The sequence below is a fragment of the Alosa sapidissima genome, chromosome 10 (genome assembly GCF_018492685.1).
Source record: "Alosa sapidissima isolate fAloSap1 chromosome 10, fAloSap1.pri, whole genome shotgun sequence".
In the NCBI taxonomy this organism is placed as follows: Eukaryota; Metazoa; Chordata; class Actinopteri; order Clupeiformes; family Clupeidae; genus Alosa; species Alosa sapidissima.
Window position 1 is genome coordinate 13,229,011 of NC_055966.1, and position 19,629 is coordinate 13,248,639.

Consider the following 19,629-nt stretch of genomic DNA (forward strand, 5'->3'; position numbering starts at 1 on the left):
CTGGTGTCCATCTGGTTTCGTGTCCCAGAACAGAGCCAGGTCCTTCGATAGCTCAGTTGGTAGAGCGGAGGACTGTAGGTGAACAACCGGCCATCCTTAGGTCGCTGGTTCGACTCCGGCTCGAAGGAAACGATGCTTTTTGGTGATCTCTTTGTCTGCGACAAGACCAAGGCCTGGCAAAAGCCGCATTCCCTGACCGGGAATCGAACCCGGGCCGCGGCGGTGAGAGCGCCGAATCCTAACCACTAGACCACCAGGGAGACATGCTGTTTGCCTTTGGCACGAGTGGACGTGACGTCTTGCTCTCTGCGGGGCAGACTGCGGGAGATGGCTTCGCTGCAAAAACGGTTTATCCAATCAAATCTAGCCGAGTGTCATTAATCTTATATCAAAAAAAAAAAAATCTACCTGGTACTGTTTTCAGTATAAAGACACTTACCTAGTGCTTTCTCATCAAATCATTTGACTTCATTTAAAAAGCATTACCAAATCCATGTGTTGATCTTCATATAAGATCAATAACACTTGGTTAGATTTCATTTTTTTCCAGTGTTTTTAGGGTCTTTTCCATAGGGCTCTGGTGTCCATCTGGTTTCGTGTCCCAGAACAGAGCCAGGTCCTTCGATAGCTCAGTTGGTAGAGCGGAGGACTGTAGGTGAACAACCGGCCATCCTTAGGTCGCTGGTTCGACTCCGGCTCGAAGGAAACGATGCTTTTTGGTGATCTCTTTGTCTGCGACAAGACCAAGGCCTGGCAAAAGCCGCATTCCCTGACCGGGAATCGAACCCGGGCCGCGGCGGTGAGAGCGCCGAATCCTAACCACTAGACCACCAGGGAGACATGCTGTTTGCCTTTGGCACGAGTGGACGTGACGTCTTGCTCTCTGCGGGGCAGACTGCGGGAGATGGCTTCGCTGCAAAAACGGTTTATCCAATCAAATCTAGCCGAGTGTCATTAATCTTATATCAAAAAAAAAAAAATCTACCTGGTACTGTTTTCAGTATAAAGACACTTACCTAGTGCTTTCTCATCAAATCATTTGACTTCATTTAAAAAGCATTACCAAATCCATGTGTTGATCTTCATATAAGGTCAATAACACTTGGTTAGATTTCATTTTTTTGCAGTGTTTTTAGGGTCTTTTCCATAGGGCTCTGGTGTCCATCTGGTTTCGTGTCCCAGAACAGAGCCAGGTCCTTCGATAGCTCAGTTGGTAGAGCGGAGGACTGTAGGTGAACAACCGGCCATCCTTAGGTCGCTGGTTCGACTCCGGCTCGAAGGAAGCGATGCTTTTTGGTGATCTCTTTGTCTGCGACAAGACCAAGGCCTGGCAAAAGCCGCATTCCCTGACCGGGAATCGAACCCGGGCCGCGGCGGTGAGAGCGCCGAATCCTAACCACTAGACCACCAGGGAGACATGCTGTTTGCCTTTGGCACGAGTGGACGTGACGTCTTGCTCTCTGCGGGGCAGACTGCGGGAGATGGCTTCGCTGCAAAAACGGTTTATCCAATCAAATCTAGCCGAGTGTCATTAATCTTATATCAAAAAAAAAAAAATCTACCTGGTACTGTTTTCAGTATAAAGACACTTACCTAGTGCTTTCTCATCAAATCATTTGACTTCATTTAAAAAGCATTACCAAATCCATGTGTTGATCTTCATATAAGATCAATAACACTTGGTTAGATTTCATTTTTTTGCAGTGTTTTTAGGGTCTTTTCCATAGGGCTCTGGTGTCCATCTGGTTTCGTGTCCCAGAACAGAGCCAGGTCCTTCGATAGCTCAGTTGGTAGAGCGGAGGACTGTAGGTGAACAACCGGCCATCCTTAGGTCGCTGGTTCGACTCCGGCTCGAAGGAAGCGATGCTTTTTGGTGATCTCTTTGTCTGCGACAAGACCAAGGCCTGGCAAAAGCCGCATTCCCTGACCGGGAATCGAACCCGGGCCGCGGCGGTGAGAGCGCCGAATCCTAACCACTAGACCACCAGGGAGACATGCTGTTTGCCTTTGGCACGAGTGGACGTGACGTCTTGCTCTCTGCGGGGCAGACTGCGGGAGATGGCTTCGCTGCAAAAACGGTTTATCCAATCAAATCTAGCCGAGTGTCATTAATCCTATATCAAAAAAAAAAAAATCTACCTGGTACTGTTTTCAGTATAAAGACACTTACCTAGTGCTTTCTCATCAAATCATTTGACTTCATTTAAAAAGCATTACCAAATCCATGTGTTGATCTTCATATAAGATCAATAACACTTGGTTAGATTTCATTTTTTTGCAGTGTTTTTAGGGTCTTTTCCATAGGGCTCTGGTGTCCATCTGGTTTCGTGTCCCAGAACAGAGCCAGGTCCTTCGATAGCTCAGTTGGTAGAGCGGAGGACTGTAGGTGAACAACCGGCCATCCTTAGGTCGCTGGTTCGACTCCGGCTCGAAGGAAGCGATGCTTTTTGGTGATCTCTTTGTCTGCGACAAGACCAAGGCCTGGCAAAAGCCGCATTCCCTGACCGGGAATCGAACCCGGGCCGCGGCGGTGAGAGCGCCGAATCCTAACCACTAGACCACCAGGGAGGCATGCTGTTTGCCTTTGGCACGAGTGGACGTGACGTCTTGCTCTCTGCGGGGCAGACTGCGGGAGATGGCTTCGCTGCAAAAACGGTTTATCCAATCAAATCTAGCCGAGTGTCATTAATCTTATATCAAAAAAAAAAAAATCTACCTGGTACTGTTTTCAGTATAAAGACACTTACCTAGTGCTTTCTCATCAAATCATTTGACTTCATTTAAAAAGCATTACCAAATCCATGTGTTGATCTTCATATAAGATCAATAACACTTGGTTAGATTTCATTTTTTTGCAGTGTTTTTAGGGTCTTTTCCATAGGGCTCTGGTGTCCATCTGGTTTCGTGTCCCAGAACAGAGCCAGGTCCTTCGATAGCTCAGTTGGTAGAGCGGAGGACTGTAGGTGAACAACCGGCCATCCTTAGGTCGCTGGTTCGACTCCGGCTCGAAGGAAGCGATGCTTTTTGGTGATCTCTTTGTCTGCGACAAGACCAAGGCCTGGCAAAAGCCGCATTCCCTGACCGGGAATCGAACCCGGGCCGCGGCGGTGAGAGCGCCGAATCCTAACCACTAGACCACCAGGGAGACACGCTGTTTGCCTTTGGCACGAGTGGACGTGACGTCTTGCTCTCTGCGGGGCAGACTGCGGGAGATGGCTTCGCTGCAAAAACGGTTTATCCAATCAAATCTAGCCGAGTGTCATTAATCTTATATCAAAAAAAAAAAAATCTACCTGGTACTGTTTTCAGTATAAAGACACTTACCTAGTGCTTTCTCATCAAATCATTTGACTTCATTTAAAAAGCATTACCAAATCCATGTGTTGATCTTCATATAAGATCAATAACACTTGGTTAGATTTCATTTTTTTGCAGTGTTTTTAGGGTCTTTTCCATAGGGCTCTGGTGTCCATCTGGTTTCGTGTCCCAGAACAGAGCCAGGTCCTTCGATAGCTCAGTTGGTAGAGCGGAGGACTGTAGGTGAACAACCGGCCATCCTTAGGTCGCTGGTTCGACTCCGGCTCGAAGGAAGCGATGCTTTTTGGTGATCTCTTTGTCTGCGACAAGACCAAGGACTGGCAAAAGCCGCATTCCCTGACCGGGAATCGAACCCGGGCCGCGGCGGTGAGAGCGCCGAATCCTAACCACTAGACCACCAGGGAGACATGCTGTTAGCCTTTGGCACGAGTGGACGTGACGTCTTGCTCTCTGCGGGGCAGACTGCGGGAGATGGCTTCGCTGCAAAAACGGTTTATCCAATCAAATCTAGCCGAGTGTCATTAATCTTATATCAAAAAAAAAAAAATCTACCTGGTACTGTTTTCAGTATAAAGACACTTACCTAGTGCTTTCTCATCAAATCATTTGACTTCATTTAAAAAGCATTACCAAATCCATGTGTTGATCTTCATATAAGATCAATAACACTTGGTTAGATTTCATTTTTTTGCAGTGTTTTTAGGGTCTTTTCCATAGGGCTCTGGTGTCCATCTGGTTTCGTGTCCCAGAACAGAGCCAGGTCCTTCGATAGCTCAGTTGGTAGAGCGGAGGACTGTAGGTGAACAACCGGCCATCCTTAGGTCGCTGGTTCGACTCCGGCTCGAAGGAAGCGATGCTTTTTGGTGATCTCTTTGTCTGCGACAAGACCAAGGCCTGGCAAAAGCCGCATTCCCTGACCGGGAATCGAACCCGGGCCGCGGCGGTGAGAGCGCCGAATCCTAACCACTAGACCACCAGGGAGACATGCTGTTAGCCTTTGGCACGAGTGGACGTGACGTCTTGCTCTCTGCGGGGCAGACTGCGGGAGATGGCTTCGCTGCAAAAATGGTTTATCCAATCAAATCTAGCCGAGTGTCATTAATCTTATATCAAAAAAAAAAAAATCTACCTGGTACTGTTTTCAGTATAAAGACACTTACCTAGTGCTTTCTCATCAAATCATTTGACTTCATTTAAAAAGCATTACCAAATCCATGTGTTGATCTTCATATAAGATCAATAACACTTGGTTAGATTTCATTTTTTTGCAGTGTTTTTAGGGTCTTTTCCATAGGGCTCTGGTGTCCATCTGGTTTCGTGTCCCAGAACAGAGCCAGGTCCTTCGATAGCTCAGTTGGTAGAGCGGCGGACTGTAGGTGAACAACCGGCCATCCTTAGGTCGCTGGTTCGACTCCGGCTCGAAGGAAGCGATGCTTTTTGGTGATCTCTTTGTCTGCGACAAGACCAAGGCCTGGCAAAAGCCGCATTCCCTGACCGGGAATCGAACCCGGGCCGCGGCGGTGAGAGCGCCGAATCCTAACCACTAGACCACCAGGGAGACATGCTGTTAGCCTTTGGCACGAGTGGACGTGACGTCTTGCTCTCTGCGGGGCAGACTGCGGGAGATGGCTTCGCTGCAAAAACGGTTTATCCAATCAAATCTAGCCGAGTGTCATTAATCTTATATCAAAAAAAAAAAAAATCTACCTGGTACTGTTTTCAGTATAAAGACACTTACCTAGTGCTTTCTCATCAAATCATTTGACTTCATTTAAAAAGCATTACCAAATCCATGTGTTGATCTTCATATAAGATCAATAACACGTGGTTAGATTTCATTTTTTTGCAGTGTTTTTAGGGTCTTTTCCATAGGGCTCTGGTGTCCATCTGGTTTCGTGTCCCAGAACAGAGCCAGGTCCTTCGATAGCTCAGTTGGTAGAGCGGAGGACTGTAGGTGAACAACCGGCCATCCTTAGGTCGCTGGTTCGACTCCGGCTCGAAGGAAGCGATGCTTTTTGGTGATCTCTTTGTCTGCGACAAGACCAAGGCCTGGCAAAAGCCGCATTCCCTGACCGGGAATCGAACCCGGGCCGCGGCGGTGAGAGCGCCGAATCCTAACCACTAGACCACCAGGGAGACACGCTGTTTGCCTTTGGCACGAGTGGACGTGACGTCTTGCTCTCTGCGGGGCAGACTGCGGGAGATGGCTTCGCTGCAAAAACGGTTTATCCAATCAAATCTAGCCGAGTGTCATTAATCTTATATCAAAAAAAAAAAAATCTACCTGGTACTGTTTTCAGTATAAAGACACTTACCTAGTGCTTTCTCATCAAATCATTTGACTTCATTTAAAAAGCATTACCAAATCCATGTGTTGATCTTCATATAAGATCAATAACACTTGGTTAGATTTCATTTTTTTGCAGTGTTTTTAGGGTCTTTTCCATAGGGCTCTGGTGTCCATCTGGTTTCGTGTCCCAGAACAGAGCCAGGTCCTTCGATAGCTCAGTTGGTAGAGCGGAGGACTGTAGGTGAACAACCGGCCATCCTTAGGTCGCTGGTTCGACTCCGGCTCGAAGGAAGCGATGCTTTTTGGTGATCTCTTTGTCTGCGACAAGACCAAGGCCTGGCAAAAGCCGCATTCCCTGACCGGGAATCGAACCCGGGCCGCGGCGGTGAGAGCGCCGAATCCTAACCACTAGACCACCAGGGAGACACGCTGTTTGCCTTTGGCACGAGTGGACGTGACGTCTTGCTCTCTGCGGGGCAGACTGCGGGAGATGGCTTCGCTGCAAAAACGGTTTATCCAATCAAATCTAGCCGAGTGTCATTAATCTTATATCAAAAAAAAAAAAATCTACCTGGTACTGTTTTCAGTATAAAGACACTTACCTAGTGCTTTCTCATCAAATCATTTGACTTCATTTAAAAAGCATTACCAAATCCATGTGTTGATCTTCATATAAGATCAATAACACTTGGTTAGATTTCATTTTTTTGCAGTGTTTTTAGGGTCTTTTCCATAGGGCTCTGGTGTCCATCTGGTTTCGTGTCCCAGAACAGAGCCAGGTCCTTCGATAGCTCAGTTGGTAGAGCGGAGGACTGTAGGTGAACAACCGGCCATCCTTAGGTCGCTGGTTCGACTCCGGCTCGAAGGAAGCGATGCTTTTTGGTGATCTCTTTGTCTGCGACAAGACCAAGGCCTGGCAAAAGCCGCATTCCCTGACCGGGAATCGAACCCGGGCCGCGGCGGTGAGAGCGCCGAATCCTAACCACTAGACCACCAGGGAGACATGCTGTTAGCCTTTGGCACGAGTGGACGTGACGTCTTGCTCTCTGCGGGGCAGACTGCGGGAGATGGCTTCGCTGCAAAAACGGTTTATCCAATCAAATCTAGCCGAGTGTCATTAATCTTATATCAAAAAAAAAAAAATCTACCTGGTACTGTTTTCAGTATAAAGACACTTACCTAGTGCTTTCTCATCAAATCATTTGACTTCATTTAAAAAGCATTACCAAATCCATGTGTTGATCTTCATATAAGATCAATAACACTTGGTTAGATTTAATTTTTTTGCAGTGTTTTTAGGGTCTTTTCCATAGGGCTCTGGTGTCCATCTGGTTTCGTGTCCCAGAACAGAGCCAGGTCCTTCGATAGCTCAGTTGGTAGAGCGGAGGACTGTAGGTGAACAACTGGCCATCCTTAGGTCGCTGGTTCGACTCCGGCTCGAAGGAAGCGATGCTTTTTGGTGATCTCTTTGTCTGCGACAAGACCAAGGCCTGGCAAAAGCCGCATTCCCTGACCGGGAATCGAACCCGGGCCGCGGCGGTGAGAGCGCCGAATCCTAACCACTAGACCACCAGGGAGACATGCTGTTTGCCTTTGGCACGAGTGGACGTGACGTCTTGCTCTCTGCGGGGCAGACTGCGGGAGATGGCTTCGCTGCAAAAACGGTTTATCCAATCAAATCTAGCCGAGTGCCATTAATCTTATATCAAAAAAAAAAAAATCTACCTGGTACTGTTTTCAGTATAAAGACACTTACCTAGTGCTTTCTCATCAAATCATTTGACTTCATTTAAAAAGCATTACCAAATCCATGTGTTGATCTTCATATAAGATCAATAACACTTGGTTAGATTTCATTTTTTTGCAGTGTTTTTAGGGTCTTTTCCATAGGGCTCTGGTGTCCATCTGGTTTCGTGTCCCAGAACAGAGCCAGGTCCTTCGATAGCTCAGTTGGTAGAGCGGAGGACTGTAGGTGAACAACCGGCCATCCTTAGGTCGCTGGTTCGACTCCGGCTCGAAGGAAGCGATGCTTTTTGGTGATCTCTTTGTCTGCGACAAGACCAAGGCCTGGCAAAAGCCGCATTCCCTGACCGGGAATCGAACCCGGGCCGCGGCGGTGAGAGCGCCGAATCCTAACCACTAGACCACCAGGGAGACATGCTGTTTGCCTTTGGCACGAGTGGACGTGACGTCTTGCTCTCTGCGGGGCAGACTGCGGGAGATGGCTTCGCTGCAAAAACGGTTTATCCAATCAAATCTAGCCGAGTGTCATTAATCTTATATCAAAAAAAAAAAAATCTACCTGGTACTGTTTTCAGTATAAAGACACTTACCTAGTGCTTTCTCATCAAATCATTTGACTTCATTTAAAAAGCATTACCAAATCCATGTGTTGATCTTCATATAAGATCAATAACACTTGGTTAGATTTCATTTTTTTGCAGTGTTTTTAGGGTCTTTTCCATAGGGCTCTGGTGTCCATCTGGTTTCGTGTCCCAGAACAGAGCCAGGTCCTTCGATAGCTCAGTTGGTAGAGCGGAGGACTGTAGGTGAACAACCGGCCATCCTTAGGTCGCTGGTTCGACTCCGGCTCGAAGGAAGCGATGCTTTTTGCTGATCTCTTTGTCTGCGACAAGACCAAGGCCTGGCAAAAGCCGCATTCCCTGACCGGGAATCGAACCCGGGCCGCGGCGGTGAGAGCGCCGAATCCTAACCACTAGACCACCAGGGAGACATGCTGTTTGCCTTTGGCACGAGTGGACGTGACGTCTTGCTCTCTGCGGGGCAGACTGCGGGAGATGGCTTCGCTGCAAAAACGGTTTATCCAATCAAATCTAGCCGAGTGTCATTAATCTTATATCAAAAAAAAAAAAATCTACCTGGTACTGTTTTCAGTATAAAGACACTTACCTAGTGCTTTCTCATCAAATCATTTGACTTCATTTAAAAAGCATTACCAAATCCATGTGTTGATCTTCATATAAGATCAATAACACTTGGTTAGATTTCATTTTTTTGCAGTGTTTTTAGGGTCTTTTCCATAGGGCTCTGGTGTCCATCTGGTTTCGTGTCCCAGAGCAGAGCCAGGTCCTTCGATAGCTCAGTTGGTAGAGCGGAGGACTGTAGGTGAACAACCGGCCATCCTTAGGTCGCTGGTTCGACTCCGGCTCGAAGGAAGCGATGCTTTTTGGTGATCTCTTTGTCTGCGACAAGACCAAGGCCTGGCAAAAGCCGCATTCCCTGACCGGGAATCGAACCCGGGCCGCGGCGGTGAGAGCGCCGAATCCTAACCACTAGACCACCAGGGAGACATGCTGTTTGCCTTTGGCACGAGTGGACGTGACGTCTTGCTCTCTGCGGGGCAGACTGCGGGAGATGGCTTCGCTGCAAAAACGGTTCATCCAGACAAAGAGATCCCGGTCAGGGAATGCGGCTTTTGCCAGGCCTTGGTCTTGTCGCAGACAAAGAGATCACCAAAAAGCATCGCTTCCTTCGAGCCGGAGTCGAACCAGCGACCTAAGGATGGCCGGTTGTTCACCTACAGTCCTCCGCTCTACCAACTGAGCTATCGAAGGACCTGGCTCTTTTCTGGGACACGAAACCAGATGGACACCAGAGCCCTATGGAAAAGACCCTAAAAACACTGCAAAAAAATGAACTCTAACCAAGTGTTATTGATCTTATATGAAGATCAATACATGGATTTGGTAATGCTTTTTAAATGAAGTCAAATGATTTGATGAGAAAGCACTAGGTAAGTGTCTTTATACTGAAAACAGTACCAGGTAGATTTTTTTTTTTTTGATATAAGATTAATGACACTCGGCTAGATTTGATTGGATAAACCGTTTTTGCAGCGAAGCCATCTCCCGCAGTCTGCCCCGCAGAGAGCAAGACGTCACGTCCACTCGTGCCAAAGGCAAAAAGCATGTCTCCCTGGTGGTCTAGTGGTTAGGATTCGGCGCTCTCACCGCCGCGGCCCGGGTTCGATTCCCGGTCAGGGAATGCGGCTTTTGCCAGGCCTTGGTCTTGTCGCAGACAAAGAGCTCACCAAAAAGCATCGCTTCCTTCGAGCCGGAGTCGAACAAGCGACCTAAGGATGGCCGGTTGTTCACCTACAGTCCTCCGCTCTACCAACTGAGCTATCGAAGGACCTGGCTCTGTTCTGGGACACGAAACCAGATGGACACCAGAGCCCTATGGAAAAGACCCTAAAAACACTGCAAAAAAATGAAATCTAACCAAGTGTTATTGATCTTATATGAAGATCAACACATGGATTTGGTAATGCTTTTTAAATGAAGTCAAATGATTTGATGAGAAAGCACTAGGTAAGTGTCTTTATACTGAAAACAGTACCAGGTAGATTTTTTTTTTTTTGATATAAGATTAATGACACTCGGCTAGATTTGATTGGATAAACCGTTTTTGCAGCGAAGCCATCTCCCGCAGTCTGCCCCGCAGAGAGCAAGACGTCACGTCCACTCGTGCCAAAGGCAAAAAGCATGTCTCCCTGGTGGTCTAGTGGTTAGGATTCGGCGCTCTCACCGCCGCGGCCCGGGTTCGATTCCCGGTCAGGGAATGCGGCTTTTGCCAGGCCTTGGTCTTGTCGCAGACAAAGAGATCACCAAAAAGCATCGCTTCCTTCGAGCCGGAGTCGACCCGCGACCTAAGGATGGCCGGTTGTTCACCTACAGTCCTCCGCTCTACCAACTGAGCTATCGAAGGACCTGGCTCTGTTCTGGGACACGAAACCAGATGGACACCAGAGCCCTATGGAAAAGACCCTAAAAACACTGCAAAAAAATGAAATCTAACCAAGTGTTATTGATCTTATATGAAGATCAACACATGGATTTGGTAATGCTTTTTAAATGAAGTCAAATGATTTGATGAGAAAGCACTAGGTAAGTGTCTTTATACTGAAAACAGTACCAGGTAGATTTTTTTTTTTTTGATATAAGATTAATGACACTCGGCTAGATTTGATTGGATAAACCGTTTTTGCAGCGAAGCCATCTCCCGCAGTCTGCCCCGCAGAGAGCAAGACGTCACGTCCACTCGTGCCAAAGGCAAACAGCATGTCTCCCTGGTGGTCTAGTGGTTAGGATTCGGCGCTCTCACCGCCGCGGCCCGGGTTCGATTCCCGGTCAGGGAATGCGGCTTTTGCCAGGCCTTGGTCTTGTCGCAGACAAAGAGATCACCAAAAAGCATCGCTTCCTTCGAGCCGGAGTCGAACCAGCGACCTAAGGATGGCCGGTTGTTCACCTACAGTCCTCCGCTCTACCAACTGAGCTATCGAAGGACCTGGCTCTGTTCTGGGACACGAAACCAGATGGACACCAGAGCCCTATGGAAAAGACCCTAAAAACACTGCAAAAAAATGAAATCTAACCAAGTGTTATTGATCTTATATGAAGATCAACACATGGATTTGGTAATGCTTTTTAAATGAAGTCAAATGATTTGATGAGAAAGCACTAGGTAAGTGTCTTTATACTGAAAACTGTACCAGGTAGATTTTTTTTTTTTTTGATATAAGATTAATGACACTCGGCTAGATTTGATTGGATAAACCGTTTTTGCAGCGAAGCCATCTCCCGCAGTCTGCCCCGCAGAGAGCAAGACGTCACGTCCACTCGTGCCAAAGGCAAACAGCATGTCTCCCTGGTGGTCTAGAGGTTAGGATTCGGCGCTCTCACCGCCGCGGCCCGGGTTCGATTCCCGGTCAGGGAATGCGGCTTTTGCCAGGCCTTGGTCTTGTCGCAGACAAAGATATCACCAAAAAGCATCGCTTCCTTCGAGCCGGAGACGAACCCGCGACCTAAGGATGGCCGGTTGTTCACCTACAGTCCTCCGCTCTACCAACTGAGCTATCGAAGGACCTGGCCCTGTTCTGGGACACGAAACCAGATGGACACCAGAGCCCTATGGAAAAGACCCTAAAAACACTGCAAAAAAATGAAATCTAACCAAGTGTTATTGATCTTATATGAAGATCAACACATGGATTTGGTAATGCTTTTTAAATGAAGTCAAATGATTTGATGAGAAAGCACTAGGTAAGTGTCTTTATACTGAAAACAGTACCAGGTAGATTTTTTTTTTTTTGATATAAGATTAATGACACTCGGCTAGATTTGATTGGATAAACCGTTTTTGCAGCGAAGCCATCTCCCGCAGTCTGCCCCGCAGAGAGCAAGACGTCACGTCCACTCGTGCCAAAGGCAAAAAGCATGTCTCCCTGGTGGTCTAGTGGTTAGGATTCGGCGCTCTCACCGCCGCGGCCCGGGTTCGATTCCCGGTCAGGGAATGCGGCTTTTGCCAGGCCTTGGTCTTGTCGCAGACAAAGAGCTCACCAAAAAGCATCGCTTCCTTCGAGCCGGAGTCGAACAAGCGACCTAAGGATGGCCGGTTGTTCACCTACAGTCCTCCGCTCTACCAACTGAGCTATCGAAGGACCTGGCTCTGTTCTGGGACACGAAACCAGATGGACACCAGAGCCCTATGGAAAAGACCCTAAAAACACTGCAAAAAAATGAAATCTAACCAAGTGTTATTGATCTTATATGAAGATCAACACATGGATTTGGTAATGCTTTTTAAATGAAGTCAAATGATTTGATGAGAAAGCACTAGGTAAGTGTCTTTATACTGAAAACAGTACCAGGTAGATTTTTTTTTTTTTGATATAAGATTAATGACACTCGGCTAGATTTGATTGGATAAACCGTTTTTGCAGCGAAGCCATCTCCCGCAGTCTGCCCCGCAGAGAGCAAGACGTCACGTCCACTCGTGCCAAAGGCAAAAAGCATGTCTCCCTGGTGGTCTAGTGGTTAGGATTCGGCGCTCTCACCGCCGCGGCCCGGGTTCGATTCCCGGTCAGGGAATGCGGCTTTTGCCAGGCCTTGGTCTTGTCGCAGACAAAGAGATCACCAAAAAGCATCGCTTCCTTCGAGCCGGAGTCGACCCGCGACCTAAGGATGGCCGGTTGTTCACCTACAGTCCTCCGCTCTACCAACTGAGCTATCGAAGGACCTGGCTCTGTTCTGGGACACGAAACCAGATGGACACCAGAGCCCTATGGAAAAGACCCTAAAAACACTGCAAAAAAATGAAATCTAACCAAGTGTTATTGATCTTATATGAAGATCAACACATGGATTTGGTAATGCTTTTTAAATGAAGTCAAATGATTTGATGAGAAAGCACTAGGTAAGTGTCTTTATACTGAAAACAGTACCAGGTAGATTTTTTTTTTTTTTGATATAAGATTAATGACACTCGGCTAGATTTGATTGGATAAACCGTTTTTGCAGCGAAGCCATCTCCCGCAGTCTGCCCCGCAGAGAGCAAGACGTCACGTCCACTCGTGCCAAAGGCAAACAGCATGTCTCCCTGGTGGTCTAGTGGTTAGGATTCGGCGCTCTCACCGCCGCGGCCAGGGTTCGATTCCCGGTCAGGGAATGCGGCTTTTGCCAGGCCTTGGGCTTGTCGCAGACAAAGAGATCACCAAAAAGCATCGCTTCCCTCGAGCCGGAGTCGAACCAGCTACCTAAGGATGGCCGGTTGTTCACCTACAGTCCTCCGCTCTACCAACTGAGCTATCGAAGGACCTGGCTCTGTTCTGGGACACGAAACCAGATGGACACCAGAGCCCTATGGAAAAGACCCTAAAAACACTGCAAAAAAATGAACTCTAACCAAGTGTTATTGATCTTATATGAAGATCAACACATGGATTTGGTAATGCTTTTTAAATGAAGTCAAATGATTTGATGAGAAAGCACTAGGTAAGTGTCTTTATACTGAAAACAGTACCAGGTAGATTTTTTTTTTTTTGATATAAGATTAATGACACTCGGCTAGATTTGATTGGATAAACCGTTTTTGCAGCGAAGCCATCTCCCGCAGTCTGCCCCGCAGAGAGCAAGACGTCACGTCCACTCGTGCCAAAGGCAAACAGCATGTCTCCCTGGTGGTCTAGTGGTTAGGATTCGGCGCTCTCACCGCCGCGGCCCGGGTTCGATTCCCGGTCAGGGAATGCGGCTTTTGCCAGGCCTTGGTCTTGTCGCAGACAAAGAGATCACCAAAAAGCATCGCTTCCTTCGAGCCGGAGTCGAACCAGCGACCTAAGGATGGCCGGTTGTTCACCTACAGTCCTCCGCTCTACCAACTGAGCTATCGAAGGACCTGGCTCTGTTCTGGGACACGAAACCAGATGGACACCAGAGCCCTATGGAAAAGACCCTAAAAACACTGCAAAAAAATGAAATCTAACCAAGTGTTATTGATCTTATATGAAGATCAACACATGGATTTGGTAATGCTTTTTAAATGAAGTCAAATGATTTGATGAGAAAGCACTAGGTAAGTGTCTTTATACTGAAAACAGTACCAGGTAGATTTTTTTTTTTTTGATATAAGATTAATGACACTCGGCTAGATTTGATTGGATAAACCGTTTTTGCAGCGAAGCCATCTCCCGCAGTCTGCCCCGCAGAGAGCAAGACGTCACGTCCACTCGTGCCAAAGGCAAACAGCATGTCTCCCTGGTGGTCTAGTGGTTAGGATTCGGCGCTCTCACCGCCGCGGCCCGGGTTCGATTCCCGGTCAGGGAATGCGGCTTTTGCCAGGCCTTGGTCTTGTCGCAGACAAAGAGATCACCAAAAAGCATCGCTTCCTTCGAGCCGGAGTCGAACCAGCGACCTAAGGATGGCCGGTTGTTCACCTACAGTCCTCCGCTCTACCAACTGAGCTATCGAAGGACCTGGCTCTGTTCTGGGACACGAAACCAGATGGACACCAGAGCCCTATGGAAAAGACCCTAAAAACACTGCAAAAAAATGAAATCTAACCAAGTGTTATTGATCTTATATGAAGATCAACACATGGATTTGGTAATGCTTTTTAAATGAAGTCAAATGATTTGATGAGAAAGCACTAGGTAAGTGTCTTTATACTGAAAACAGTACCAGGTAGATTTTTTTTTTTTTGATATAAGATTAATGACACTCGGCTAGATTTGATTGGATAAACCGTTTTTGCAGCGAAGCCATCTCCCGCAGTCTGCCCCGCAGAGAGCAAGACGTCACGTCCACTCGTGCCAAAGGCAAACAGCATGTCTCCCTGGTGGTCTAGTGGTTAGGATTCGGCGCTCTCACCGCCGCGGCCCGGGTTCGATTCCCGGTCAGGGAATGCGGCTTTTGCCAGGCCTTGGTCTTGTCGCAGACAAAGAGATCACCAAAAAGCATCGCTTCCTTCGAGCCGGAGTCGAACCAGCGACCTAAGGATGGCCGGTTGTTCACCTACAGTCCTCCGCTCTACCAACTGAGCTATCGAAGGACCTGGCTCTGTTCTGGGACACGAAACCAGATGGACACCAGAGCCCTATGGAAAAGACCCTAAAAACACTGCAAAAAAATGAAATCTAACCAAGTGTTATTGATCTTATATGAAGATCAACACATGGATTTGGTAATGCTTTTTAAATGAAGTCAAATGATTTGATGAGAAAGCACTAGGTAAGTGTCTTTATACTGAAAACAGTACCAGGTAGATTTTTTTTTTTTTGATATAAGATTAATGACACTCGGCTAGATTTGATTGGATAAACCGTTTTTGCAGCGAAGCCATCTCCCGCAGTCTGCCCCGCAGAGAGCAAGACGTCACGTCCACTCGTGCCAAAGGCAAACAGCATGTCTCCCTGGTGGTCTAGTGGTTAGGATTCGGCGCTCTCACCGCCGCGGCCCGGGTTCGATTCCCGGTCAGGGAATGCGGCTTTTGCCAGGCCTTGGTCTTGTCGCAGACAAAGAGATCACCAAAAAGCATCGCTTCCTTCGAGCCGGAGTCGAACCAGCGACCTAAGGATGGCCGGTTGTTCACCTACAGTCCTCCGCTCTACCAACTGAGCTATCGAAGGACCTGGCTCTGTTCTGGGACACGAAACCAGATGGACACCAGAGCCCTATGGAAAAGACCCTAAAAACACTGCAAAAAAATGAAATCTAACCAAGTGTTATTGATCTTATATGAAGATCAACACATGGATTTGGTAATGCTTTTTAAATGAAGTCAAATGATTTGATGAGAAAGCACTAGGTAAGTGTCTTTATACTGAAAACAGTACCAGGTAGATTTTTTTTTTTTTGATATAAGATTAATGACACTCGGCTAGATTTGATTGGATAAACCGTTTTTGCAGCGAAGCCATCTCCCGCAGTCTGCCCCGCAGAGAGCAAGACGTCACGTCCACTCGTGCCAAAGGCAAACAGCATGTCTCCCTGGTGGTCTAGTGGTTAGGATTCGGCGCTCTCACCGCCGCGGCCCGGGTTCGATTCCCGGTCAGGGAATGCGGCTTTTGCAAGGCCTTGGTCTTGTCGCAGACAAAGACATCACCAAAAAGCATCGCTTCCTTCGAGCCGGAGTCGAACCAGCGACCTAAGGATGGCCGGTTGTTCACCTACAGTCCTCCGCTCTACCAACTGAGCTATCGAAGGACCTGGCTCTGTTCTGGGACACGAAACCAGATGGACACCAGAGCCCTATGGAAAAGACCCTAAAAACACTGCAAAAAAATGAAATCTAACCAAGTGTTATTGATCTTATATGAAGATCAACACATGGATTTGGTAATGCTTTTTAAATGAAGTCAAATGATTTGATGAGAAAGCACTAGGTAAGTGTCTTTATACTGAAAACAGTACCAGGTAGATTTTTTTTTTTTTGATATAAGATTAATGACACTCGGCTAGATTTGATTGGATAAACCGTTTTTGCAGCGAAGCCATCTCCCGCAGTCTGCCCCGCAGAGAGCAAGACGTCACGTCCACTCGTGCCAAAGGCAAACAGCATGTCTCCCTGGTGGTCTAGTGGTTAGGATTCGGCGCTCTCACCGCCGCGGCCCGGGTTCGATTCCCGGTCAGGGAATGCGGCTTTTGCCAGGCCTTGGTCTTGTCGCAGACAAAGAGATCACCAAAAAGCATCGCTTCCTTCGAGCCGGAGTCGAACCAGCGACCTAAGGATGGCCGGTTGTTCACCTACAGTCCTCCGCTCTACCAACTGAGCTATCGAAGGACCTGGCTCTGTTCTGGGACACGAAACCAGATGGACACCAGAGCCCTATGGAAAAGACCCTAAAAACACTGCAAAAAAATGAAATCTAACCAAGTGTTATTGATCTTATATGAAGATCAACACATGGATTTGGTAATGCTTTTTAAATGAAGTCAAATGATTTGATGAGAAAGCACTAGGTAAGTGTCTTTATACTGAAAACAGTACCAGGTAGATTTTTTTTTTTTTGATATAAGATTAATGACACTCGGCTAGATTTGATTGGATAAACCGTTTTTGCAGCGAAGCCATCTCCCGCAGTCTGCCCCGCAGAGAGCAAGACGTCACGTCCACTCGTGCCAAAGGCAAAAAGCATGTCTCCCTGGTGGTCTAGTGGTTAGGATTCGGCGCTCTCACCGCCGCGGCCCGGGTTCGATTCCCGGTCAGGGAATGCGGCTTTTGCCAGGCCTTGGTCTTGTCGCAGACAAAGAGATCACCAAAAAGCATCGCTTCCTTCGAGCCGGAGTCGAACCAGCGACCTAAGGATGGCCGGTTGTTCACCTACAGTCCTCCGCTCTACCAACTGAGCTATCGAAGGACCTGGCTCTTTTCTGGGACACGAAACCAGATGGACACCAGAGCCCTATGGAAAAGACCCTAAAAACACTGCAAAAAAATGAACTCTAACCAAGTGTTATTGATCTTATATGAAGATCAATACATGGATTTGGTAATGCTTTTTAAATGAAGTCAAATGATTTGATGAGAAAGCACTAGGTAAGTGTCTTTATACTGAAAACAGTACCAGGTAGATTTTTTTTTTTTTGATATAAGATTAATGACACTCGGCTAGATTTGATTGGATAAACCGTTTTTGCAGCGAAGCCATCTCCCGCAGTCTGCCCCGCAGAGAGCAAGACGTCACGTCCACTCGTGCCAAAGGCAAAAAGCATGTCTCCCTGGTGGTCTAGTGGTTAGGATTCGGCGCTCTCACCGCCGCGGCCCGGGTTCGATTCCCGGTCAGGGAATGCGGCTTTTGCCAGGCCTTGGTCTTGTCGCAGACAAAGAGCTCACCAAAAAGCATCGCTTCCTTCGAGCCGGAGTCGAACAAGCGACCTAAGGATGGCCGGTTGTTCACCTACAGTCCTCCGCTCTACCAACTGAGCTATCGAAGGACCTGGCTCTGTTCTGGGACACGAAACCAGATGGACACCAGAGCCCTATGGAAAAGACCCTAAAAACACTGCAAAAAAATGAAATCTAACCAAGTGTTATTGATCTTATATGAAGATCAACACATGGATTTGGTAATGCTTTTTAAATGAAGTCAAATGATTTGATGAGAAAGCACTAGGTAAGTGTCTTTATACTGAAAACAGTACCAGGTAGATTTTTTTTTTTTTGATATAAGATTAATGACACTCGGCTAGATTTGATTGGATAAACCGTTTTTGCAGCGAAGCCATCTCCCGCAGTCTGCCCCGCAGAGAGCAAGACGTCACGTCCACTCGTGCCAAAGGCAAAAAGCATGTCTCCCTGGTGGTCTAGTGGTTAGGATTCGGCGCTCTCACCGCCGCGGCCCGGGTTCGATTCCCGGTCAGGGAATGCGGCTTTTGCCAGGCCTTGGTCTTGTCGCAGACAAAGAGATCACCAAAAAGCATCGCTTCCTTCGAGCCGGAGTCGACCCGCGACCTAAGGATGGCCGGTTGTTCACCTACAGTCCTCCGCTCTACCAACTGAGCTATCGAAGGACCTGGCTCTGTTCTGGGACACGAAACCAGATGGACACCAGAGCCCTATGGAAAAGACCCTAAAAACACTGCAAAAAAATGAACAACTCTAACCAAGTGTTATTGATCTTATATGAAGATCAACACATGGATTTGGTAATGCTTTTTAAATGAAGTCAAATGATTTGATGAGAAAGCACTAGGTAAGTGTCTTTATACTGAAAACAGTACCAGGTAGATTTTTTTTTTTTTGATATAAGATTAATGACACTCGGCTAGATTTGATTGGATAAACCGTTTTTGCAGCGAAGCCATCTCCCGCAGTCTGCCCCGCAGAGAGCAAGACGTCACGTCCACTCGTGCCAAAGGCAAACAGCATGTCTCCCTGGTGGTCTAGTGGTTAGGATTCGGCGCTCTCACCGCCGCGGCCCGGGTTCGATTCCCGGTCAGGGAATGCGGCTTTTGCCAGGCCTTGGTCTTGTCGCAGACAAACAGATCACCAAAAAGCATCGCTTCCCTCGAGCCGGAGTCGAACCAGCGACCTAAGGATGGCCGGTTGTTCACCTACAGTCCTCCGCTCTACCAACTGAGCTATCGAAGGACCTGGCTCTGTTCTGGGACACGAAACCAGATGGACACCAGAGCCCTATGGAAAAGACCCTAAAAACACTGCAAAAAAATGAAATCTAACCAAGTGTTATTGATCTTATATGAAGATCAACACATGGATTTGGTAATGCTTTTTAAATGAAGTCAAATGATTTGATGAGAAAGCACTAGGTAAGTGTCTTTATACTGAAAACAGTGCCAGGTAGATTTTTTTTTTTTTGATATAAGATTAATGACACTCGGCTAGATTTGATTGGATAAACCGTTTTTGCAGCGAAGCCATCTCCCGCAGTCTGCCCCGCAGAGAGCAAGACGTCACGTCCACTCGTGCCAAAGGCAAACAGCATGTCTCCCTGGTGGTCTAGTGGTTAGGATTCGGCGCTCTCACCGCCGCGGCCCGGGTTCGATTCCCGGTCAGGGAATGCGGCTTTTGCCAGGCCTTGGTCTTGTCGCAGACAAAGAGATCACCAAAAAGCATCGCTTCCCTCGAGCCGGAGTCGAACCAGCTACCTAAGGATGGCCGGTTGTTCACCTACAGTCCTCCGCTCTACCAACTGAGCTATCGAAGGACCTGGCTCTGTTCTGGGACACGAAACCAGATGGACACCAGAGCCCTATGGAAAAGAC

At 47.6% G+C, this 19,629-nt stretch overlaps 39 non-coding genes across 39 annotated transcripts; 14 read left to right on the forward strand and 25 right to left on the reverse strand.

The window, feature by feature from the left end:
* Positions 1-188: 188 nt before the first annotated feature.
* On the reverse strand, positions 189-260 carry trnae-cuc. The gene has a single exon. It is a non-coding gene; the product is annotated as a tRNA-Glu (tRNA).
* Positions 261-618: 358 nt separating this feature from the next.
* On the forward strand, positions 619-705 carry trnay-gua. The gene is given in 2 exon segments: positions 619-655; positions 670-705. It is a non-coding gene; the product is annotated as a tRNA-Tyr (tRNA).
* Positions 706-765: 60 nt separating this feature from the next.
* Positions 766-837, reverse strand: trnae-cuc. Its single transcript has one exon. It is a non-coding gene; the product is annotated as a tRNA-Glu (tRNA).
* Positions 838-1,195: 358 nt separating this feature from the next.
* trnay-gua lies at positions 1,196-1,282 on the forward strand. The gene is given in 2 exon segments: positions 1,196-1,232; positions 1,247-1,282. It is a non-coding gene; the product is annotated as a tRNA-Tyr (tRNA).
* Positions 1,283-1,342: 60 nt separating this feature from the next.
* Positions 1,343-1,414, reverse strand: trnae-cuc. Its single transcript has one exon. It is a non-coding gene; the product is annotated as a tRNA-Glu (tRNA).
* A 358-nt stretch (positions 1,415-1,772) lies between these two features.
* On the forward strand, positions 1,773-1,859 carry trnay-gua. Its single transcript is given in 2 exon segments — positions 1,773-1,809; positions 1,824-1,859. It is a non-coding gene; the product is annotated as a tRNA-Tyr (tRNA).
* Positions 1,860-1,919: 60 nt separating this feature from the next.
* Positions 1,920-1,991, reverse strand: trnae-cuc. The gene has a single exon. It is a non-coding gene; the product is annotated as a tRNA-Glu (tRNA).
* A 358-nt stretch (positions 1,992-2,349) lies between these two features.
* On the forward strand, positions 2,350-2,436 carry trnay-gua. The gene is given in 2 exon segments: positions 2,350-2,386; positions 2,401-2,436. It is a non-coding gene; the product is annotated as a tRNA-Tyr (tRNA).
* A 60-nt stretch (positions 2,437-2,496) lies between these two features.
* trnae-cuc lies at positions 2,497-2,568 on the reverse strand. Its single transcript has one exon. It is a non-coding gene; the product is annotated as a tRNA-Glu (tRNA).
* Positions 2,569-2,926: 358 nt separating this feature from the next.
* trnay-gua lies at positions 2,927-3,013 on the forward strand. The gene is given in 2 exon segments: positions 2,927-2,963; positions 2,978-3,013. It is a non-coding gene; the product is annotated as a tRNA-Tyr (tRNA).
* A 60-nt stretch (positions 3,014-3,073) lies between these two features.
* trnae-cuc lies at positions 3,074-3,145 on the reverse strand. Its single transcript has one exon. It is a non-coding gene; the product is annotated as a tRNA-Glu (tRNA).
* A 358-nt stretch (positions 3,146-3,503) lies between these two features.
* On the forward strand, positions 3,504-3,590 carry trnay-gua. Its single transcript is given in 2 exon segments — positions 3,504-3,540; positions 3,555-3,590. It is a non-coding gene; the product is annotated as a tRNA-Tyr (tRNA).
* Positions 3,591-3,650: 60 nt separating this feature from the next.
* trnae-cuc lies at positions 3,651-3,722 on the reverse strand. Its single transcript has one exon. It is a non-coding gene; the product is annotated as a tRNA-Glu (tRNA).
* A 358-nt stretch (positions 3,723-4,080) lies between these two features.
* trnay-gua lies at positions 4,081-4,167 on the forward strand. The gene is given in 2 exon segments: positions 4,081-4,117; positions 4,132-4,167. It is a non-coding gene; the product is annotated as a tRNA-Tyr (tRNA).
* A 60-nt stretch (positions 4,168-4,227) lies between these two features.
* Positions 4,228-4,299, reverse strand: trnae-cuc. The gene has a single exon. It is a non-coding gene; the product is annotated as a tRNA-Glu (tRNA).
* Positions 4,300-4,804: 505 nt separating this feature from the next.
* On the reverse strand, positions 4,805-4,876 carry trnae-cuc. The gene has a single exon. It is a non-coding gene; the product is annotated as a tRNA-Glu (tRNA).
* Positions 4,877-5,235: 359 nt separating this feature from the next.
* On the forward strand, positions 5,236-5,322 carry trnay-gua. Its single transcript is given in 2 exon segments — positions 5,236-5,272; positions 5,287-5,322. It is a non-coding gene; the product is annotated as a tRNA-Tyr (tRNA).
* Positions 5,323-5,382: 60 nt separating this feature from the next.
* Positions 5,383-5,454, reverse strand: trnae-cuc. Its single transcript has one exon. It is a non-coding gene; the product is annotated as a tRNA-Glu (tRNA).
* Positions 5,455-5,812: 358 nt separating this feature from the next.
* Positions 5,813-5,899, forward strand: trnay-gua. Its single transcript is given in 2 exon segments — positions 5,813-5,849; positions 5,864-5,899. It is a non-coding gene; the product is annotated as a tRNA-Tyr (tRNA).
* A 60-nt stretch (positions 5,900-5,959) lies between these two features.
* Positions 5,960-6,031, reverse strand: trnae-cuc. The gene has a single exon. It is a non-coding gene; the product is annotated as a tRNA-Glu (tRNA).
* Positions 6,032-6,389: 358 nt separating this feature from the next.
* Positions 6,390-6,476, forward strand: trnay-gua. Its single transcript is given in 2 exon segments — positions 6,390-6,426; positions 6,441-6,476. It is a non-coding gene; the product is annotated as a tRNA-Tyr (tRNA).
* A 60-nt stretch (positions 6,477-6,536) lies between these two features.
* On the reverse strand, positions 6,537-6,608 carry trnae-cuc. The gene has a single exon. It is a non-coding gene; the product is annotated as a tRNA-Glu (tRNA).
* Positions 6,609-6,966: 358 nt separating this feature from the next.
* On the forward strand, positions 6,967-7,053 carry trnay-gua. Its single transcript is given in 2 exon segments — positions 6,967-7,003; positions 7,018-7,053. It is a non-coding gene; the product is annotated as a tRNA-Tyr (tRNA).
* A 60-nt stretch (positions 7,054-7,113) lies between these two features.
* Positions 7,114-7,185, reverse strand: trnae-cuc. The gene has a single exon. It is a non-coding gene; the product is annotated as a tRNA-Glu (tRNA).
* Positions 7,186-7,543: 358 nt separating this feature from the next.
* On the forward strand, positions 7,544-7,630 carry trnay-gua. The gene is given in 2 exon segments: positions 7,544-7,580; positions 7,595-7,630. It is a non-coding gene; the product is annotated as a tRNA-Tyr (tRNA).
* Positions 7,631-7,690: 60 nt separating this feature from the next.
* Positions 7,691-7,762, reverse strand: trnae-cuc. The gene has a single exon. It is a non-coding gene; the product is annotated as a tRNA-Glu (tRNA).
* A 358-nt stretch (positions 7,763-8,120) lies between these two features.
* trnay-gua lies at positions 8,121-8,207 on the forward strand. Its single transcript is given in 2 exon segments — positions 8,121-8,157; positions 8,172-8,207. It is a non-coding gene; the product is annotated as a tRNA-Tyr (tRNA).
* A 60-nt stretch (positions 8,208-8,267) lies between these two features.
* Positions 8,268-8,339, reverse strand: trnae-cuc. The gene has a single exon. It is a non-coding gene; the product is annotated as a tRNA-Glu (tRNA).
* Positions 8,340-8,697: 358 nt separating this feature from the next.
* trnay-gua lies at positions 8,698-8,784 on the forward strand. Its single transcript is given in 2 exon segments — positions 8,698-8,734; positions 8,749-8,784. It is a non-coding gene; the product is annotated as a tRNA-Tyr (tRNA).
* A 60-nt stretch (positions 8,785-8,844) lies between these two features.
* trnae-cuc lies at positions 8,845-8,916 on the reverse strand. The gene has a single exon. It is a non-coding gene; the product is annotated as a tRNA-Glu (tRNA).
* A 180-nt stretch (positions 8,917-9,096) lies between these two features.
* On the reverse strand, positions 9,097-9,183 carry trnay-gua. The gene is given in 2 exon segments: positions 9,097-9,132; positions 9,147-9,183. It is a non-coding gene; the product is annotated as a tRNA-Tyr (tRNA).
* A 1,643-nt stretch (positions 9,184-10,826) lies between these two features.
* Positions 10,827-10,913, reverse strand: trnay-gua. The gene is given in 2 exon segments: positions 10,827-10,862; positions 10,877-10,913. It is a non-coding gene; the product is annotated as a tRNA-Tyr (tRNA).
* Positions 10,914-13,712: 2,799 nt separating this feature from the next.
* Positions 13,713-13,799, reverse strand: trnay-gua. Its single transcript is given in 2 exon segments — positions 13,713-13,748; positions 13,763-13,799. It is a non-coding gene; the product is annotated as a tRNA-Tyr (tRNA).
* A 490-nt stretch (positions 13,800-14,289) lies between these two features.
* trnay-gua lies at positions 14,290-14,376 on the reverse strand. Its single transcript is given in 2 exon segments — positions 14,290-14,325; positions 14,340-14,376. It is a non-coding gene; the product is annotated as a tRNA-Tyr (tRNA).
* A 490-nt stretch (positions 14,377-14,866) lies between these two features.
* On the reverse strand, positions 14,867-14,953 carry trnay-gua. The gene is given in 2 exon segments: positions 14,867-14,902; positions 14,917-14,953. It is a non-coding gene; the product is annotated as a tRNA-Tyr (tRNA).
* Positions 14,954-15,443: 490 nt separating this feature from the next.
* Positions 15,444-15,530, reverse strand: trnay-gua. Its single transcript is given in 2 exon segments — positions 15,444-15,479; positions 15,494-15,530. It is a non-coding gene; the product is annotated as a tRNA-Tyr (tRNA).
* A 490-nt stretch (positions 15,531-16,020) lies between these two features.
* On the reverse strand, positions 16,021-16,107 carry trnay-gua. Its single transcript is given in 2 exon segments — positions 16,021-16,056; positions 16,071-16,107. It is a non-coding gene; the product is annotated as a tRNA-Tyr (tRNA).
* Positions 16,108-16,597: 490 nt separating this feature from the next.
* trnay-gua lies at positions 16,598-16,684 on the reverse strand. The gene is given in 2 exon segments: positions 16,598-16,633; positions 16,648-16,684. It is a non-coding gene; the product is annotated as a tRNA-Tyr (tRNA).
* Positions 16,685-17,174: 490 nt separating this feature from the next.
* On the reverse strand, positions 17,175-17,261 carry trnay-gua. The gene is given in 2 exon segments: positions 17,175-17,210; positions 17,225-17,261. It is a non-coding gene; the product is annotated as a tRNA-Tyr (tRNA).
* Between the last annotated feature and the right edge of the window lie 2,368 nt (positions 17,262-19,629).